The following is a 21,428-nucleotide window of genomic DNA, read 5'->3' on the forward strand; positions in this document are numbered from 1 at the left end:
TCTTGCCTAAAAAGTCTAGCCAGTATAGTCTACTATGACCTTGTCATTCAACCTCCAAACTATTAATTTATCTATAATAACAACGATTAGTTCCACTACATACAGACAACGACGCGTACCTATACCTACGTCACGTCCGGTATCGTAATAGAAATATGTAATGATTTCATTATTTACATCATTACATGTATCTCTCGAGCATCCACCGTCATTAGAGACGGTGTTTGCTCGAAAGATTTATTTACAACTGCTGTAGTTCGTGGTTATTTCTATATAATGCGTTTGTAGTTGCCTTAGACTGATACCACAATAGCGCGATTCTCTACAGTCGGTACTAAGGAGTACTGAGAGTTTGACTTTGAAAATGTGCCGCAAAAATAGTTTTTGTGGTTAAAGGCGCTAAAATATAGTCGTATTAGTCCGTATAATTTAGATGTGATCACTACATGACATTTTGATGTAACCGTCTGGTATAAAATAACGAGTAATTTTGAATATCTGTCAAAATTATCTGTCAAATTAAGTTAGTCAACGACGAACGAACGAATTTCAGCCCTTATTATACCAATATAGATACTTATTTTTACTACTGTGCTTTTATATATCGCTTAGTTATAAAATTACATTAACTCTTTGGCAATCCTATAACCTGTAACAGCTCTAAACCTGTTTTAAGTTTACGAACCAACAGACTTATTGCAGCAATCCCATACAAATCCTTTGTTAAACCACAACATAAACTCTCATCCATTACGACTCTACCAATAACAATGAATAATAATCCGGCTCTCATAACTCAGTATGATATCGCGTTAAATAAAACTGGACAATGTGAACACAAAGGCTCAACGAGAGCCCTGCAGCGACTCTACATGCTCTACAACTCTAGGTAGAGTCTGAGAAGGCTTTGTTTTAATTAATTGCATGAACAATGACGGCTCACAGCGGGCGTTTACAATTTAGTTGAAAACAAATGATCGGTGCGTGTAGGAGGTACAAATGTAGAGCTTTTATAGTAGTCAGTGGGATTGAGAAAAGCGTAACGGTGTTGTAATTTGAGATGGTTTTAAGCAAATGATTGACGTGGGCAGAAAGGGTGGGGTTCATTATAATGTAAGTTAATTATATTCAGTAAGATGTAAAAAAAAAACCATATACAAAAATTCCCATTTAAAAGGCATAAATGAGAGCTAAACAGGTTATTTATATGTGGAGCATTGCAACTAGAAATGCCTTTTTGCTGACAAAACTGGTCCTGATTTCGGGTAAAAATATTTTCCTGACGATTTCCTTACATATTATCGTAGTCAATTTTCAATACTATTATATTATATATATTATTAATACATTTGTAAGACTTCAATTCAGTTAGGACTAAAAAATCATATCCAGACTTTAAAAAACTATACTATATGAACCTTACGTTATATTTGCAACAAACCTGGAAAGTTTTAAAACCAACTGGTTCTAGCAAATTCTATTAATTACATAGCATGAAGTCACATAGTTATATATGAGAAAGTACTTGAACCTTCCGCATCGACATCGGCATCGATATCGACAGTGACACTCGTAAATATTGAGGGAAAGCGTTCCACGTAACTATACGATACGAGTAATAAATATCTCTGACTACAGTCACGGGGAAAATACGCCTCATGTGTTTAAAACTATGCCTGATGCCTATGCCTATGCCTATGACTATGACTATGACTGCCATGTTGTTGCTTTTGGGTAATGCATTTTACTGTTATTAATAAAAATAAGCATAGACTTGTCGCTATTAATGCTATTGTTGGAATCAATAAAGCGTAGTATTTTATCTATTCCATAGAATGATTTCTGTTTCAAGTAATTGGAGCTAGTCGCGTCAAGTACGTTTTACATACATAAAATCACGCTTTTTTCCATATCATACTGAACTAGCTGACCCGCGCAACTTCGCTTGCGTCACATAAGAGAGAATGGGTGAAATTTTTCCCCGTTTTTGTAACATTTTTTATTGGTGCTCTGCTCCTATTGGTCGTAGCGTGATGTTATATAGCCCTCCCCGATAAATGGGCTATCTAACACTGAATGAATTTTTCAAATCGGACCAGTAGTTCCTGAGATTAGCGCGTTAAAACAAAAAAACTCTTCAGCTTTATAATATTAGTATAGATATTAAGGTAGAGACCAGAGAACGCATATTACATACACACATATATATCTCTGAATCGAAAACCGAAAGCGAATTTATACCAGTTCTTTCGGGATATATTTATGTTGAGAGTACAAAAATTTGCAGTTAATTGCTGCATACAGTACATGTTCTTGCTCATGACTGTACTGACACCAGTTTGACTTGTCACTGTGAAACTGACGTGTTTCTGTATTGAACGTTAAATGTCAAACTTGTATAGTTGATGGTTATCTGAGGTTTATATCACGCTTGTCGTTTGTAGAGCTGATAGAGCAGTTTGTTAAGTACTAATTGATAAGTGGTATTTACTATATTTAGATCAAATGTATTAAATAGCTGGTGAACCGAGCAAAAGTTGTGTAGATTGTAACGCGCCAGCCATCATCATATTTAAGGCAATTTATAAGAAAACATAAACTATCGTAATTGTACAGGACAATGTTTCACAATTACTCGGTATTTTTTTGTTGCTAATAGGCAGAAATTCCAAGCTAGGTATCGTTAGGCTTATCAGGCGGAATATTTACAATTATTTTTATATAAACATGTATTCGTAAGCTGCAAACATTCGGACTGTATTTATTGATTAAGAACGTTTTAATTTTTTGAGGACACTTATTAAATATAAACTTTTTTATTATTATAACAATTATAAAAGCATCGGTCTAGACTCTATGTTAAATACTGCACAGTAGTACAGTTATTGTCATTACCAAACGTAGAGCAAGCACATATGATAGTAGAGCTGAGAGCTCTCTCCAAATCAAACAGACGGCTTCAACGAACAAACTCTACACAATGGGGTTTTGAAATTATAGAGCTAATATTAACTCTACTATTTATTTTTTACCTTAAACTTATACACATAAGGTGTAATTTAGAATAGTCAGTTTGCTGTGAAATGAATAGTGAAAACGATTGCGTAGGCAGTGTTTGTAGAAGATACGTATTAATGTGACGAACTCTACCAAAAATGTTTTAGCCAAACTGATCTTATAACACTACAAAGATTGTATGTTGGTTTTAAACCGTTAATCTCTAAAATGACTAGTCCGAATCGACAAAGTATTAAAATTATGATAGGCTTTATTAATACTGTAAAATAGCTTTTATCCAGCATTATTCGCAAACCTAGATTAGTGGCCCATTTAAGCAATTTTATTTGTATAGATTTTATTGCCTATTCAAAAAATAATGACTAAGTAAGTTAATAGTAGAAACTTAAGGCAAAAAAAAATGTGTAGTTTTTATAAATTTTGTACATAACTGTATGTAGAGGCGATTGACCAAACAATAGAGTCGACTCTAGATCGTAATCAGTTAGATAGAGTTATGTTCGTCTGTAATCTTTGTGTGGTAACAACAGTGTTGAAAGAAATCCTATTGTATTGCTTGATCGTATAAAACTACCTTACAGGTATGTAGAGACTGTCATTTTTATCTCCTCAAATACAAAATATCATATGCTTGGTTTAAACAGGGATAGGCAAAAGTAAAATCGCTGAAACTCTAAATATTATATTATCCATATTATTGAATCTCGTCATGTTTGTCAGACCTTTTTTAAAAACATCGTTGTTATTTATGTAGAGTCTTTTAACGCAATATTTTTTAAAAAATTATTCCTGCTCTAGAATTGCTCCTGTGTCGCAGGGACTTTTACAAAGTACAAACAGACTCAAAACAGGTAACTACAGCAATACTAGTACTTCCTTACCTTAACCACTGTACAGAGGATAAATTTGATACTGCTTTGATTCAATTATTTATTTATTTAAATTACAATTTAATTCACCGCTAATTTACAAAAAATAGGGTTTTTTTTTGTAAATTAGTGGTTACTCTGTGTTATTACTATTTATTACACAGTCATACTTAGAAACAGGTTCCCAAGCCGTAGTGTTTGCAATACTTATTAAAAATTAAATAAGCGTGTAATAGCGTATTTGCTAACATAAAGAACAGGATCTTGAAGTCGACAAAAAGTAGAGAACATTACTAATTGAATTTTCCTTAAGTTTCATTCTTGTATTTATGTTTTGTTACTATAATATCTAGCGGACGCCCACGACTGCGCCCGCGTTGTAATTTTCCGGTTCCTCAAAATAAATGGTAGCCTATATGTTGACTAGACTTAATAGTCATGCAACAAAAAAGTTTCATTCAAATCCATCTAGTACTTCCGGACATTAGCATGTACAAACAGACATACAGACAAGCAGATAATATTTTTTGTTGATTTGTGTTCTATTACTGTTCCTTCCCAATATAACCCTCATTGATTATTTTGTAAATATAGTACAGATACGCCATTTTTACTGTTATATTATAATAATATGTGTCGATACATGTATAGATAGAATTTGTTGAGTGCAACTGTTAACCGTGGCCCGGAGTGCACAGAGGAATATGAAAGGAATGATGAGAGAGGCGGTCTGTGTTTATAACGAACCGATGATAAACAATTATTATGCAATTATTTTCTCTTTTTATAACATAAAAGAAAACAGGCCAGTCCATAAAAATACCCAACGACGCGATAATATTGTAGTTTTGTTCCAACAGGAATGCCTACACCGTGTCTCTACATACTCTACATAGAGTGGTGCTCAAAGGGCAGGAGTGCTCGTCGAGGCTCTGGAGGGGATGTAAAGGGCACAGGCCAGCTGGTAGAGCACCTGCTTCCCTCTCGACCTCGCGCTCTACATGTCCTGTTTGCATGACTTGTGTGTGGTAGAGATCGATTCAATGTACAGAAAGTTAAGAATGGTGTGGTTAAATAATGATTAAACGTTAAAACAATGTTCTTCTAAAATTATCATAGTATTTATCTTTAAGATAGGCATCTTTTTAAATATTTTACTATTCTCGTTTTTCGGAATAAAGGGTTTAATATGATACGGTTTTCCGGGTTTATATTCAACGCCTAGCTTAGGTTAAAGACTGCGATTTTCTGAAATCGTATAAGTCGTAATTATGTTAGTTATTTTACTAGGATATTGTTACAGCATAAGATACTATACCTTATAACAAATATACGATCTTATCGAGTGTTTTAAAGCCATAAAATGTGCTTCAAGAGACACAAAACATACTCATGATCAAGTAACTTGAACTAAAGCAGTTACTGTAATTTCCAAATCTGGCAACTTGCCTTTGGTATTAAACTGAATTTATTAACTTGCCCTTGATATTAAACCAAATTGGTCCAAATATTTTCGTGTTACGTAATCAAAACAGTAAGTCAGTAAAGTATTTAAACCATATTTTATATATTAAATGGTATTAACAAGAACTTACAACATTTAAATACATTATGGACCACACACATTTCATGAAAAATATGTTAAAACTAGCTGACCCGCGCAACTTCGCTTGCGTCACTTAAGATAATCATAATTTTCCCCGTTTGTGTAACATTTTTCACTGGTACTCTGCTCATATTAGTCGTAGCGTGATGATATAAAGCCTATATATAGCCTTCCTCGATAAATGGTCTATCTAATACTAAAATAATTTTTCAAATCGGACGAGTAGTTCCCGAGATTAGCGCGTTCAAACAAACAAACAATCAAATAAACAAACTCTTCAGCTTTATAATATTATTATTATTATATTATTATTAATTATTAGTATAGATTATGGACCACACACATTTCATGAAAACTATGTTAAAATATTGTTTATGTATTCTGTTTTAAAAAACAAAACTTTTATAATATTTTATTGTAATAATATTCTATCTTTATGTTGAATTTCCTGTTAAGTTATAGTCATTATATCTATAGAAATATTTTTATGTCCAACCTTGCTTTTAAATTGTTGGTATATTCCAAATATGTGCTATACGATTGAGATATCTTTATTGGCGATAAAAACTTGATTTATTTGTGACAAGTTACATAAGAACGAGTAAGGTATTTAAAAACAAAAGAATTTTGCATGGATCTCAGCTAAATTTAATAAACAAGGTTTAATCTTATGTTTTTTCAAAATCTATCTCTGATATTTGAGGCTTATAAATATGTCAGTCTAGTGTTTGTTTAAGTAGTGTATGCCACTGCAACAAGGTCTTGAATTTATTTCCCGTTTCGGGCAAAATGCTACAGTGGAAGCTATAGGACTTCACTCTTATTATATGGAACTTAACTTGTAGTCATCAAAAGGAGCTGAATTAAAATGCGTAATTCGTCATGAGTGACTACGAATACACGTACACATTACACATACTGTAATGTGTACGTGTATTCGTAGTGTGGTAATTCGAAAATACCTCAAGATATTAAACTAAACCATTTCTTAGGACAGCCGATGAGTTTTTTTTACTGCTAACAATGCTCTAACGCCTTGAGACCTGTTGGTAAAACGAGCCTAACATAGTCTCCTAACAATAGTCTTAAACAAACGGCACTATAAAAGTAATAAACTACTAGTCTGTATTACGATGTTTCTGGAGTGTTGTGTAAATAGTGGTTACAGTGTGAGCGCGTGGGCGGTGGTCGGTGCACTTCACTCGAATAAGGCCTCATTGGCTACTTTGGTACTGAAGTAACGAGACTGTAGTGTGGTTCAACATGTATTGATTTGCTATTTTAGTGTTTGTTGTTGTAGATATTGGCAGTTATTAGGGATTGTAGTGTGTAATAATAATGTAGGTTAGGATAAGTGTAGTTTTTTAATTGATAAATTGTAATTAAAGTCCTATAATATGTACTAACGATGGTTTTAGGAACAAACAACACTTTCGTTAGTTGTTTTCATATATTGCTGTCACTTTATCCATAGGATAGGTTATCAAACACGAATCCGCAACCATTTAAACTGACCCTATATGTTATGATCATTATAAGTGTTATCAAATACTTGCTAAACACACTTTTTTAAGTATTTAGTCATAAGTTTTATTGAAAAAATTTACGAAAAGTAAGAGGTAAAAAATATTATGTTAAGCGGATGAAGACAAATCACGCAATCTTGCAGCCTTAAGGTATGTTAAAACTCTATTATCGCTATTGATAGAGCTACACACATAAGTCAATGATGTCTCTACCACACGTTAAATATGCACGAGATAACATCAGTACAGAAAGTGCCGTTGTTGCATCATAGCGGTACTTAAAAGTGCAGCGTCAGCGTCACACTTTCAAATCAATTGTAGAGTCGCTATGTAGAGTTCACTCGAACATTCAAACTGCACGTTTGGCGCAGTGGTTTAAGCGGTCACCTCGCCGCATCAACTGTAGCGCCGCGTGTGGTGGGTTCGAATCCCACCCGGGACAAATCTTCGTGTGATGAGCACGAGTATTTGTTCTGAGCCTGGATGTTAATGTATCTATTTAAGTATGTATTTAGAAGTATATAAGTATGTTTATCAGTTATTTGGTTGCCATAGTACAAGCTCTGCTTAGTTTGGAATCAAATGATCGTGTGTGAGTTGTCCAATAATATTGATTTATTTTATTTTTTTATTCTGATAGTACGATCTACGATACGATCACTGTGTGTTTTGAAGACTTTACAATCCACACATTAGATGATAGTATAGTAGTTCAAAATAATATAAGAACTGAATTTAATAATACCACCAATTCAAAGATAGGTAAATTTTGCGTTATCTGGTGTATATAATATTATACGGTGTAGGCAGAGGCGTATAATAGGTATATATTCTTATATATACCTATTATATATATATGTAGCTAATATGTATGTATGTATAATTGTATTTTTTATTTTGTGTGTATATACTTTATATTATTATTTATTTACACCTCATATTGTCTACACCTATTATTATTTTTTTGTACACCCTTTCTCAACTCACTCTCCTTCCTCTTTTTAACACCTTCATAAAAATCTCTGCATCACCCCAAGGTAGACTGGCATAAAATGCCCCTGGCATTAAGTCCGCCTTTATACAGCCCTGTATATAGAGTTTGAAATAAATAAATAAATATAATATTCATCTGCATTTTGCCATTTATAATGAAAGTCCCATGCTATAGGGGGCGGGCCTATGGCTGTATATACAGTTACCTGGGAGGACTGTTGATCCAATATAAATGAGAAGATACCAACAGCACTTTATATAGCCTATGACCTAGACCACAGTGGCAGTGCAATCGATTTCATAATATTGACACGTTTGGGTATCGAACCCAAATCATGCACGCTCAAATCACTATTTTACTTTGATTTAACATAATGGTTGTATCTTTTGACAAGTGCCATTATTTAATTTAGTTTATTATGTGGTAGTAATGTAAATGAGTTACACACTTTCTATTGTCGAGGCACATTCCAGAGCAGATATATTCATTCCGCTGATATAATGAATGTAGAGCGGTTGTACGTTTGTATGTTTGAAGAAAATACGTAAACTTTACTTTAAATTATTTTTAATTCTAGGTTTTTAGTGAATCTGGCCTTTTATTTTCAGGATATTACGTTCGTATCAATTACGTCATAACTAAAATAATCATAGGAATTTTCAAGTGCGAGAGAGAGTTGAATGAAATAACATGTAGCTCGCACAATTACATTTTTCGCCTGTGCAGCTGTGTCCAGTACCACCTTAAAATTAGCAAATATATGACTATATTGAGTCCACATTAGTCAGTTCAGGATCAAACTTTAATAAAACTATGTAAGTAACTAACAAAATTTAACTCTATGAAATGATATGACGTAACACAAAACCTTCTTATAAAAATATTTGTACTAACAAGTAGAGTCGCTGTAAAAGTGTAGTATGCATTATAAATTAAAGCGCGTGTACTTGTATAAAACAGAGTTATTGCTTCCTTCCTCGCGGTAGAGTGGTAGAGTCGACGCAACATCCGTCAAGTGACGTAAACTCTCTTCCTTTACTCTACCTACGCTAATGGCACTTTCATTTTCTTTTTCATTCATATTTATGTAAAAGTAATTTAGTGTTATTTATGAAACGCTCTTTAAATATGTATTCATAATAGCAGTATTTGTAGTTCAAAACTCTACAATATAAATATTCGTTGTTTCAGTAAACCTATGGTTATACTGACATATTTTAAGGTGTTGTCTAATTCGGGGCTGGATAGGAAATGCTTTAAGAATGGCCGTAAAATAGAGTAGTTCTTTTAAATTAAACAACGAAGGTTACTTAACTGAAGTACATGATAATAAAAACCGCTTAAAAATTAAATCATTTATTGGTGTGATTTTGGGTATAGTAAGAACGGAACAGTTGCAAAAACGGAGAATATTCAGTTCGTTGCGATTTCTTTATCATATCAAAAAAGCCTGTTTCCTACGTAAGAATTACAACTAATTACAATAATTTGACAAACAATCCACAAAAAAGTGTATTTTTAGCAATTACTTCGAACCTGAACATAGAAAATGGAAAATACTCTACGTGTTAAAAATTTTCATAATACTTTCAACACAAGATATATTTAGTATCAAAAAACGTCGTTTACAAGCAACAAGGTATTATCTTAAACCTATCACTTACATATTACTAACGTGAAACATAACCATCTGATACCACCTTACGTTGCAACAACAAAAATATCTCGACTAACTAGTCACAAAGGCATTTAAACCTTAACGCTATTCATTTAAGGTTTAAATTACAATGAGTGTTTAGTTTCATATCAATTTCACAGAACCCGATGCGAATACTAAGTGCTCAAAAATTATCATTGGATTTTCAACTTTATAGTATGCGTTGAGTTTAACAAAGTATGCCTATGTGTGACCCTGAGTTTTACACTATCTCTTTGCGAAATTTGATCATCATCGGGTAAGCATATATTATTAACTATGAAAGTGAAACGTATGAGGAGGGAACTTTTGTACTGATTATATCACTTCCATTCTCTGTTTTATAATATAATTTTACCTTCTATATAGGCTATCTATATAGGCTAGGTTGATAGCTTGTGGATATTGGATAGTGCCCAATAACCTATTCGATAGATAAAATAACAGCAAACATATTAATAATATATTATTATGTAAAAATTCCTCCTGTCAAGCTATCATAATAATATACAGAAGTAGTAAAACCAAGGCTCAATATTTCTGATTTAAAATGCAGCCCATAGGTAGCCTTACAAATAACTATTTTCCAGTGAATCCCCCGTGAAAATCGGATACGCCGTTCTAAAGATTGCTACGGACAAGCAGACAAACACACAAACAGACAACATTATTCAAAAAACAATACAAGATAACTAGCTATATTGAAATCACAGTCAGACACTTAAATTTTATTTATATAACGAGATAAGACAACTTATCTCAAAGCATCTTATAACTTAGGTCGATATTGTATTAATAGTTATGGAAAATTAAAACGTAACATTTTCGTCATAAGGTTGGTTTTTCTTTGTGTTTTAAAAAGGTTTATATTCAGTGTTGTTATCGCATTTATTGATGACATTGACGTTTTCATAGCTTCATGTAAAAGATTATTATGACGATATATATTTTAGTATGGTATTTTAAAGTCAAAAGACGTACCGTGTTTCTTAGCTTAGTTTTTTGCAGCTGCAATGATGGGTGATGTGCTAGTGATTTCTCGAGTTTAATCGTTTATAGTATTTGCTATCTTGAAGATGTAACTTTATAGAGATTTGAAATGTTTTACTGATAAGAATGAATATCTTACAAAGGCAAATAATAATATCTCTGAATTTGTCTTATAATATTTTATATGAATAAAAACTGCTTTTTACTATTATAAAGTCAGAAAGAAAACTTTGTAAATTTGCATATAGAGTGCTATCTCCTAATTCTTCATCTTTTAATTTTAATTCAACAAGGGTACAGCCTTATTATGTACGTTTATATTACCTATTTTATGCGAATCCTGATTGGTTGCTAGTTTTAAACGAAAGTATTGCTTTCTGTTGATTGTATGTTAAAAAAATACTCCCAATAGTCTATTAGTCCTCATACTCATTAGAGACGTGTGTTCTATTCATAAGAGAATTGTGTCGTAGTTGTTTTAAAACAAGCTTGAAATATGTGTGTACTAACCTTTAACTTAAACGCTTGTACTTCTAAATATAACTTAGGCCATATTTATCCTTGTTTACGAGGTTTGAAAGTATTAACAACTTCATTATGTTGGGATTATTTTATTAAAGGTTTAGTTACTAAGTATGTTATCAGAGTCGCAATTAAAGTTTAATTTATGTTTTCATAACTGAAGCTTAAGGTTTTTGTGCAGTTTAGCGCCGTTTTGTTTCGTATAAATTTTATTACACTATAGCAATGAGTCGCAACAGGTTTGGGCTTTATCACGTTGTATTTTTGTATTTCATTTATATCAAATTCATCAAAAATGTTTTGCCTAATTATTTATACTAAACTTCTAGGTATTTCACCTTTTCTATTATGCATAACAAGTGTAAAAATTAAAAGGAAAAAAATATAATAACCTTACTTTGAGCATTCATACGATTTTCATTATTTACAAGCGTTCATTAAAATGGCCGTAGAAATATAATCCTGCCAATTGTTATAATATCCGTTTCCGGTTTAAAGGCTTTATAATATTTAAATGGAGGGTGTATCGTGTGCGGTTTTCACGTTGCACGGGACGAGGTTTGATTCCCACGCGGGATAAACAATTTGCATGAAAATAATAGTTCATACAGTTCCCAGTCTAGATGTATGAATATGTATGAAGTGATGAATTATTAAATAAAGGAATTAATTCCATGTAATTGTGCAACTCATACATAAGTAATATATCTATTTTAGTGTTTATAACGGTGTATTATGTTATGTTACTAATTACTTATACATACAAAGGGCCACTTATACACGTATTTAAGTGTCCCGGAGTCCCGTGTTAGGCAGTGTTATAAGGTTTTCGAAATTATATAGTAGCGTCCTGAAACTATGTACGTAATAAACCTGATAAACTACAATAGGTGTATTGTTTATGATGAAAAATAGCATAGAAATAAATGAATTTTAAATTCTCTCGTGCGCGTTAAAATTTTCAAAAACAGTACTCAATAAACAATTACAAAATCACAATAAAATCTTAACCTTACATCATCCTATGCTTAAACTAAATGTGAAATTTCCTTTACCAAAGTTAGACATATTTGTTCATAAAAACAAATACTCTACCAACAATACAGTAACATTGGAAAAAATAACAAAATCTTTTAGAAATCTTATAATCTCTCACTAAGAAAACTGGTTGCGCGCAACTTTATAATAGCGATCGCGTTGATGTCTTTTCTTAGATAACATCTACAAAGACGCATTGTAGAGCCTAGTACATGTAGAGCTGTCTCACGGCTCGCGTTTGTAATTTAAATAACATAATATCATGTCTGTTTTAGCCTTAAGGCTTAGGCAGATGTGTTATTCCCTTTTAAATCATAGTTTATATATTCTGTAGAGCAATAATTGAGGTAGAACCGTTTGTCAGATGTTTGTATTAAGTCCCAAGTAATAAAAGCTTTATTCGATAGAGTTAGATAGTTATAAGAATTTATTGTGAAGCAAAAATATACATAATATACTCAGGTCTTTAAGGCATATATGGAAACATATATAAAACATCATTATTGTTTTGACTCGTAAAGTTAATCTTTCAGATTTTATTGGAGAAAAAACACTTGAATCTTACTCTATACAGACATCTTAAAACTTGAACAACTGGTCAACATATCAAATCCAAAAAATATAATTTAATTACCATGATCAAAACAGAACTTAAAAAATGACAGACCAATAAATAAAACGCCTCAATAAATCTCTAAATATCAATTCAAAGATTATAACTTCGACGATAAACTCTACGTAGAGTCGTTTTTGCATGCGTTCTTTTCTAAAGGTATTTCTTAAGACTTAACGATCTATTGTCAGTAACGATGTTATCTCTAAGAGAGCCAATGATTAATGATCTAAAATATTTATAATAACGTTCATGTGAGGCTTTTGCGCTTCAAATATTTTGAGTATGTAATCTGATTTTAATTGGATTCTTAGTAGAGCGTTTCAATTATACTCTATAACTTTTTTGTGACATGTTTTTGAATGAAATTGTCATGTCATTGTTTTTTTTTAGTTCTGTTTTAGTATATTAGTTTCTAACATTGATTTTGTCTTATTTTCTAAGTATTTTGCAGCCAAATGATGTCTGTGTTATTCTTAAATACATAATTTATAACCTTGCCCAATTTCATCTAAATTGGTTTAGGCGTTTAGCCATAAAATTGATACACTTTTATGACCCATAAAAAGAGCTACTTTCGCAGTAATAAAATAATGATATATTGGTTGATATTTTTTGTATTTTAATATTAAATCGAAATGTCTTGTTATTATTTAATTTTAAAGTAAAATTATAATAAAATATAGAAAATAAACACGTATTTAATTTATGACATCATAAAATTTAATTTATGAGGTCACTTTGCAAAACATATTCGTAGCTCCAAAAACGTATAAAAGGCGGTTTTTCCATTGATTATTAGTTACTGGGGTAAAAAAACATCGATTGTTATACATACAAGCTCTTCGAATAAGGAAAACCTTGGTGTAGAGTCACATGTAGAGCCGAAGAATTCTACGAAGTACACGCACTGGCATATTTGTTAGGCTATCAATAAGAAATACAACCTCACGATCTCGAATAAATACGCATCGGACTCTACAAGGCTAAAAACAACAATAATAAATTAACCAAACAAAAATACAGACCTCGAGCAAATCCAATGAGCACCGAAGCGACACGACTGTTTCAACTGTACACAAAACTTCACTCTTATTGTACACAATACACACATATATGTACCATAACACACAAACACAAGCACCAACCACTTATCACTTTGTAACACTCATGAAAAACTGTTAAAATAATCGACTCTACCACTCTACGTAGCGTCTCCTTCCGAAGGCTTTTACCGACTGACGCGGCGGCTGCGGACACGCACCTCCTTCATTCTCCGTCTCTCTCACACTCGTACGCTCTCCCCTGTACACCTGAGACAGAAATACAGGTATGATTAATGTATACAACTTTGATGACGGGCGAAAGCTTTCGGCAAAAAAGTTGATTTGTAATTTTATGAAGGCCTGAGACAATCGAGTCTTGTAGGCTCTACATGTAGAGACAGGGGGCAACGTATGACGGTTATAAACATTCTATAAACAGTACATTGTAAGAGTTTTAATTTGAAAAATTGACGTTAAATTATCTGTAATCAAATGCATTGCAGATTACTTGCAAATACGAATATGATGGTAGTTTCAAAGTAATCTTTTGCTATATTTAAACGATTTTATGACTTAAAATATATGTATATAATATCGTGCTTTGTTGTCATGCTGACAGTGATTATGATAATTTACTTGTTACGATAAATACAGATTTATTTCCCTTCATTTTCATTCATACATCTCAACGTTGCATGTTAGTGTTAATGACTGTGCAGTGTGCATGGTAGTAATAAATAATAAATAAGAAATTTCAAAATAAATTATAAAGCTATTAAAACTGTAATAAAACGGATCTTTGCAGTATATTATAATACTAGAGGTCGCCTGCGAATTCGTCCGTGTGGATTTTAGATTTTCCGTTTTCAGTTTTCATTTTTATTGCTGCCCTAAAGCCATAACGTGGCGTTCTATTGCTTCCTCCTTAATAAACTGTATATTCAGCACATAAAAAAACCAGTAGGTTCCTTAGATTCTACTGTCCTTATATCTTCTTCAGTTTATGCCCTTTCAAATAATTTGCCAAGTGCGCTACACGACTTTGAGCAAATATATTGAAATTATGCATTTATGTAGTCTGCCCGGTCTAGTACGAAAATGCTCAATTTTAGGACTGTATCATATCTCCGAAACGGCGAGTCTTGATTCAAGTTGACTGGTACCAACTTGTCGGTCACAGTCTCGACCATCGTTTTATCACACATCTCAGTTGACAACTATTATAAAGCTACTATGCTGCATATTGTTTTCTCCCTTAGATTACAGTGATTAACACGTTACGTCAAAGCAGCAATGTACTTAAAAGTGGCCATCAATTTGACGTACACTAGTTTTCAACTGAGATACGTGATATGATATCGTTTAGACCACCACGTGCCTAACACCCTGTAGTGTAGACTGCTAATCAATGATGTTATCACTATGACAGATAGACGTTATTAATGTACACTTGACTCGTAAATCGTTACTAAACTAGCTGTGACGTTAAATAAATCTTATACTTTTGCGTTGCATATTTATTATATAATATTAAACGGGAATCTAAGCTGTATGCCGGCAGCTTACAACCACAGGCAGACGCGCTGAATCGTCGAGTTATTCAAGGTAAAGTTAGGAAACAGAGATTAAATAGGAACTAATTACTATAGTACTTTAGGATTTTAAGTTGTTTTCAATTTAAGAAAACATTTGCTTTATGCTAGGCTTAGTGGTTATCGAAAAAGTAATTATCTCTTAATGTGGGTGATATCCAGTTATCAAGAATGATAACAAATATTCTTAGCTTCTGCTGAGTATCTTTTAACAATTAAACATTATTGAACTCAAAGGTTTGGAATCACATACACCCACCTACCATTACATCGAATCTATTTTAGTTTAAACTAAGATAAATTGCAACAATTTTCAATAGAATCACACATAAAAGTCACAGCTATTCTAAAGTCTAAAGCAATTTGAATACCACTAGGCAGACAAGAACGGTAATAGCCACCGTTGACAGGCACCGGCAAAAAACTGCGACCACGAACAGTTATCATAATGACCACCGATGACCACCGGTGACCACCACCTCTGTCACTAAATCACTCACGATAACCACTCGTGACACCACACTGGCAACAGTTTTTCAATTTATGCGGTAGAATAAATTATATTGATAAATTGTTGGCTGCTGAGCTATATTTACATATACAGTAATAACACGCTTGTTATATCTGTAAGTTTATGCAGAGGTGTATGAAATTTACCCGTTTCGTGGCGTTAAATTGTGGCTGTCATTATCTATACTAATATTATAAAGCTGAAGAGTTTGTTTGTTTGTTTGTTTGAACGCACTAATCTCAGGAACTACTGGTCCGATTTGAAAAATTATTTCAGTGGTAGATAGTCCATTTATCGAGGAAGGCTATAGGCTATATATCATCACGCTACGACCAATAGGAGCAGAGAACCAGTCAAAAATGTTGCAAAAACGGGGAAAATTATGACCCATTATCTATACTAATATTATAAGGCTGAAGAGTTTGTTTGTTTGTTTGTTTGTTTGAACGCGCTAATCTCAGGAACTACTGGTCCGATTTGAAAAATTCTTTCAGTGTTAGGTAGCCTATTTTTGTAACATTTTGCACTGGTACTCTGCTCCTATTGGTCGTAGCGTGATGATATATAGCCTAAAGCCTTCCTCGAAAAATGTACTATCCAACACTGAAAGAATTTTTCAAATCGGGCCAGTAGTTCTTGAGATTAGCGCGTTCAAACAAACAAACAAACAAACAAACTCTTCAGCTTTATAATATTAGTATAGATATGACGCAAGCGAAGTTGCGCGGGTCAGCTATCAAAGATATTTGATAATATTCAGAAGCTTGAAAATCTGACAACCAGTCTTACCAAAGGGTATCGTGTTATAATCCAGGTAAATGGGTTGTGTAGGTCAGATAGGCCGTCGCTTCATGGAAAACACTGGTATTCAGCTGCATCTGGTGAGACTGGAAGCCGATTCCAACATAGTTGGAAGAAAGTCTGATAATATTCGCCATTAACAATGTTAGACGCAATTAGTTTTTTATCCAACTGCTGACCAAGAGGTCTCGAGTTCGAATAAACTTTGACGTAATTTCAGCTGATATTGTCGTCTCTTATCACAAAACTGATAAAATTAAAAAATAGCGTAACACTTTTATTGGATAAAGGAACTAAACCAAGATTGCAAAAAGAAAATTTACAGGTTCCTTTTAACATTTATTCCTAAAGCAGAAAACTACTTTAGGAATTTAACGTACTTTGGCTTACATAATCTAAAATATTACCTTTAAACTGTTTCGGTAGGAAATAAGGCTTTATTCGCAAAGTGATAATTCATGTGGTGTACAAAATTCCTTAGCGATAGAGTCACAGGCTTGCGAGTAATAGCTGATAATAACGACTCTACGTCTCTACCGCTGCAGTTACCGAGCGCATACTGATTCGGAGAGTTCAATGTGCTGATACTTTATGTACACAATACTTTATTTTATACATTTACTAGCTGACCCGGCAAACGTCGTTTTGCCAAATAATAAAAAAAATAGTGTCACTTAGGGTTATGAAAAATAGAAGTTGGCCGATTCTCAGACCTTCTTAATATGCTCACAAAATTTCATGAGAATCGGTCAAGCCGTTTCGGAGGAGTATGGCAACGAAAACTGTGACGCGAGAATTTTATATATTAGATTGGAGCTTAGGTTATATAGGTATTATACGAAAGATTATGTGAAGATTTCATCTAAAAATAGTCTTTTGAAAGACAGCTGTAGTTTAAAGAATAATATAATCAAAACAATATCGCGTCATGAACTAAAATCGGTCTATCAATAGACTTAAAGTATATTCAGAGTGTATGTGAATCTCACAAGTATTTGTTTCGAATATATTTGATGTAAAATACTCTTGCGCCACAGGGGCCTTCAAGCTACTATCTCTATATGTCAATTGTCAAGCATCTTATATTATTTACTTTATCTTCATTCATAGTTACAGGCATATTTATTTTTAAATTTAACACTAAATGAATCTAATAAGTAAATATTTACTACTAGCTGACCCGCGCAGCTCCGCTCACGCTTTCTTGTTTGTATTTAATATCGCGCATTTTCAAATTTATTCACCTTTTACTCCTTCTCTGGACTTCCGCAAATAATTCAGGACCAAAATTAGCCAAATCGGTCCAGCCGTTCTCGAGTTTTAGCGAGACTAACGAACAGCAATTCATTTTTATTTAATAGTATATAGATACACAATGAGAAGATCTCGCCGTCGATAATGTCGTTAAGATAACTTAAAAAATCTGCACACAGTATAATAATTGGAACTTAGACCTATAGTGTAGCCTATTTCTACAACACATTTGAAGCAAGATTTATCTAAACCTTACATATATTTAAGTTTTCTCATGATACGAAACGAAGCATTACCATAAGAACTTTTTTCTTTCATTTATCGCAGGTTCAACCGCACGGTCTAACCATAAAATATAACGTGAAATTGTAACTTTTTGTGTAATAGTATGCGGGCGAGTAAAACCGCGGGGCGGAGTATTTATAACCCGTATTAAGTTGCTGTTTGTGAATTTGTGTGTACGAAATATGATTCAAAATAGAGCATTTTTTGTAATATCTATTAAACTTAAATCGTAGTTAAAATTAAGAATTCGGTGCTTTCGTCCTTTTATTAAGACTTAAGTGACAAACTTTAAACCCATTACTGGCCACTCTTGGGTATCTGAATTGAATGGAGAGAGGGACCCTAACAATAGGTTTTTAGTAGCTATTTTTTATTAACTTTTTTCTTCTTTTTTATTTTTTATTAAGGCATCTACCGCATGCTTCTGTTAAATAATATTTGGGGCTCATTACTGAGGCGCATTGTTTTTGCTAGAAATCATACATAACGTTTTTAATAATAAGCATAAATAATAATAAATATACATCCTGGTTATATCTGCCAAAAAATGCTCATTATTCATGAGATACATCATATTATAAATATGACATAACCGACATTCATCGACATCAAATTATTTCATTATCATTAAATTTAAAGAACTAAGTTTAAAAGTTTTTACTTTTACTGATATCTTTATTATAGAAAGTAATAACCATGTTTAGGAGGAACTTCTACATCCTCACAGGTGTGCAGGTAAAGTCGTGTGCCGCAACTAGTTGGTAGTCAATAATCGTCGTATGTATGCGCAGGAGTGGCGCGGCGTCTTTCATCTATCGACCGAGGAAACGACTACTGTTTAATGTCTCAAAGACTAGCTTTATATGGAAATAGATTTTTTTATACAACCTCTAGTGGACGAGCCCGGCTTCGTCCAGGTGGCGGGTATAGCAAAACTTTATCCTGTTGATTCCATTTCCAATAGAATTTTGTTACCATCGATGCCATACAAAAATTGTCCCGACAGTTACAACATATTATAAAGAGAATTATCCAATTTAGGTGTTCAAAAGTTATACATTTCGGAGATTAATAAAGTCGGCAGTGTATCAGAAATCACAAAGTCCTGGATTCCATTACCGAGACAAAGTGTTATTGGTCTGTTTGTCATTTATATAAGACTATGCTCAATAGTAACCTGGGGTTAGATAACGTGCCCAGTATATGGCTATAAGCTCGACTATGCTACATGTGTCTTACATTGTTAATGGCGAAACGAAGGTGTATTTCAAACCTTGCCATCACCTACGGGTATAACAGGCGTAATATTACTTAATGTGTGTGTTGTAACAATATTACTTTAAAAATGGTAAAAGCTCAGATGAAATTCAATACCCAAGCATCTCAATATCTCATCCAAAGTACAGGATGTTCTCGACTGATACTGTATCGTGGACATCGTCACGTGTCGCACGTGCCCAAGTGACTTTACATGACTCTACAACACCTCTACTTGTTCTACATCATGTGGAGAGTATTAGTTACAATATCTACTGGGCAGCAAGTGCTTGCAACTTATTTTTAAGTGACTCTACTGAAGCTCTACTTGTTTTCAATCGTGTTATTATATGTGTAGAATATAGATACAATATCTAGTGAACAGTAGTAAGTGCTCACAACTTATGAGAAGCGACTGCGGCTCTAGATATAGAAACTCTACTTGCTAGTTGCTCTACCTCGTATGATTATATGTGTAGAGCAGTAGTAACAACATCTAGTGGGCAATAGCAAGTACCAGCAACTTATTTCAAAGTGACTCTATGTGACTCTTCACAAGCTCTACTTGCCCTTCATTAGGTATTTTCTTATCTATAGCAATGGCTTACGTAGGAGGTACCAACGTATCACTAAATATATAAAAACAAAGCAATATTTTAAACAAATTATATCACTTGTCAATCAAAGAAAATAGGCTCAAAGAGACCGAGAAAGAACTTTCAAGAAACCAAGTTACACGTTCTGATCACTAATTTGTTACGGCCTTACAACACTTCGGTTCATATGTAACACGGCCTTAAAGTCGTGACCGGGGATCGAATAAACACATCGTCCGTCGCCTGCTGCGTATCACCGCCGTTGTACCGTCGTATTAATGAAGTAATTAATACTAAAGCCTAATTAATTCATACGAATAATTAATATGCCTGCAGTTTGAAAGGTTTCGCTTGCTGTTCTGACAAGAGAGTTTTAATTTAGGGACGGAATTTCTGTATGATTTAGATTGTGTTCGTTTTCTAACGTTTTATAACGAACCCATTAATAATATTTATACATTAAATAATTGTTTTTTTAAGCTTTTTTCGCGAATTTTTGCACTTAAAAGAATTTAGGTAATATAAAAAAAGTACTATAAAGATGATTTTCGAAAAAAAATACTTAACCTTGTCCAGTAGTAGAATAAAAATTAGGTAAATTTAACATTGTTTTAGTAGTTCAGATGTAAAAATATAACTTAAAGACAAACCAAACATTTTTATAAGGCGAAAACCATTATTAAACTGCACCGTAGCAATCTATTAAATATTGATTCAAAGCTTACAATGTCACTGGTGATTACTACCATGTCCCCTACAATCGGCGTGTAGTGAGCAGTAGTGTTTATAACTGTAACAGATCGTATACGAGTCGTAATGTGTGTAATCTACAGTCTCAGTTCGAAACTACGTATGTTCAGAGCTAGATTTATTATGTGTTTGTTTGTTATTGCGAGCTATCATTGATTGTGCAGTTATTTGTCTAGTGTCTATGAATAAAAGATTGTAAAATAAGGTAGTATTTGATGCGTCTTAAAAACTTTTTTCTGATCTCTATTTTTTATATAATAGAAAAAAAATGGTGTTACTCGTACATAATTACTAAGTATATGGTGTTCAGGAGTCTTTTGTAGATTATATGTCTATTATTGGGAAACCAAATATTCTGATATAAAACTTACTAAAAATGATCCATCAACATGGAGGGTTTAAGGTACGTTCAAATCAACCTACAGCACAACAAGGCGGCTACGGCCCTTCTGGCACGAGCCCTA

General features: G+C 33.1%; 1 protein-coding gene across 3 annotated transcripts in view; it reads right to left on the bottom strand.

Annotated features, from left to right (window-relative positions):
* The window catches only part of dgo (ankyrin repeat domain containing protein 6 diego), a 103,574-nt gene that overhangs the window by 46,733 nt on the left and 35,413 nt on the right, over window positions 1-21,428 (bottom strand). For 2 of the 3 annotated variants that reach the window (XM_076123861.1, XM_076123863.1), the window contains one exon: window positions 13,901-14,185. The exons of the other annotated variant lie outside the window; for it this stretch is intronic. The gene's annotated coding sequence lies outside the window, so the exon portion shown is untranslated. The remainder of the gene's footprint in view (window positions 1-13,900; window positions 14,186-21,428) is intronic. 3 annotated transcript variants of the gene reach the window in all.

This window comes from Anticarsia gemmatalis, chromosome 16, assembly GCF_050436995.1.
Source record: "Anticarsia gemmatalis isolate Benzon Research Colony breed Stoneville strain chromosome 16, ilAntGemm2 primary, whole genome shotgun sequence".
Lineage (NCBI taxonomy): Eukaryota > Metazoa > Arthropoda > Insecta > Lepidoptera > Erebidae > Anticarsia > Anticarsia gemmatalis.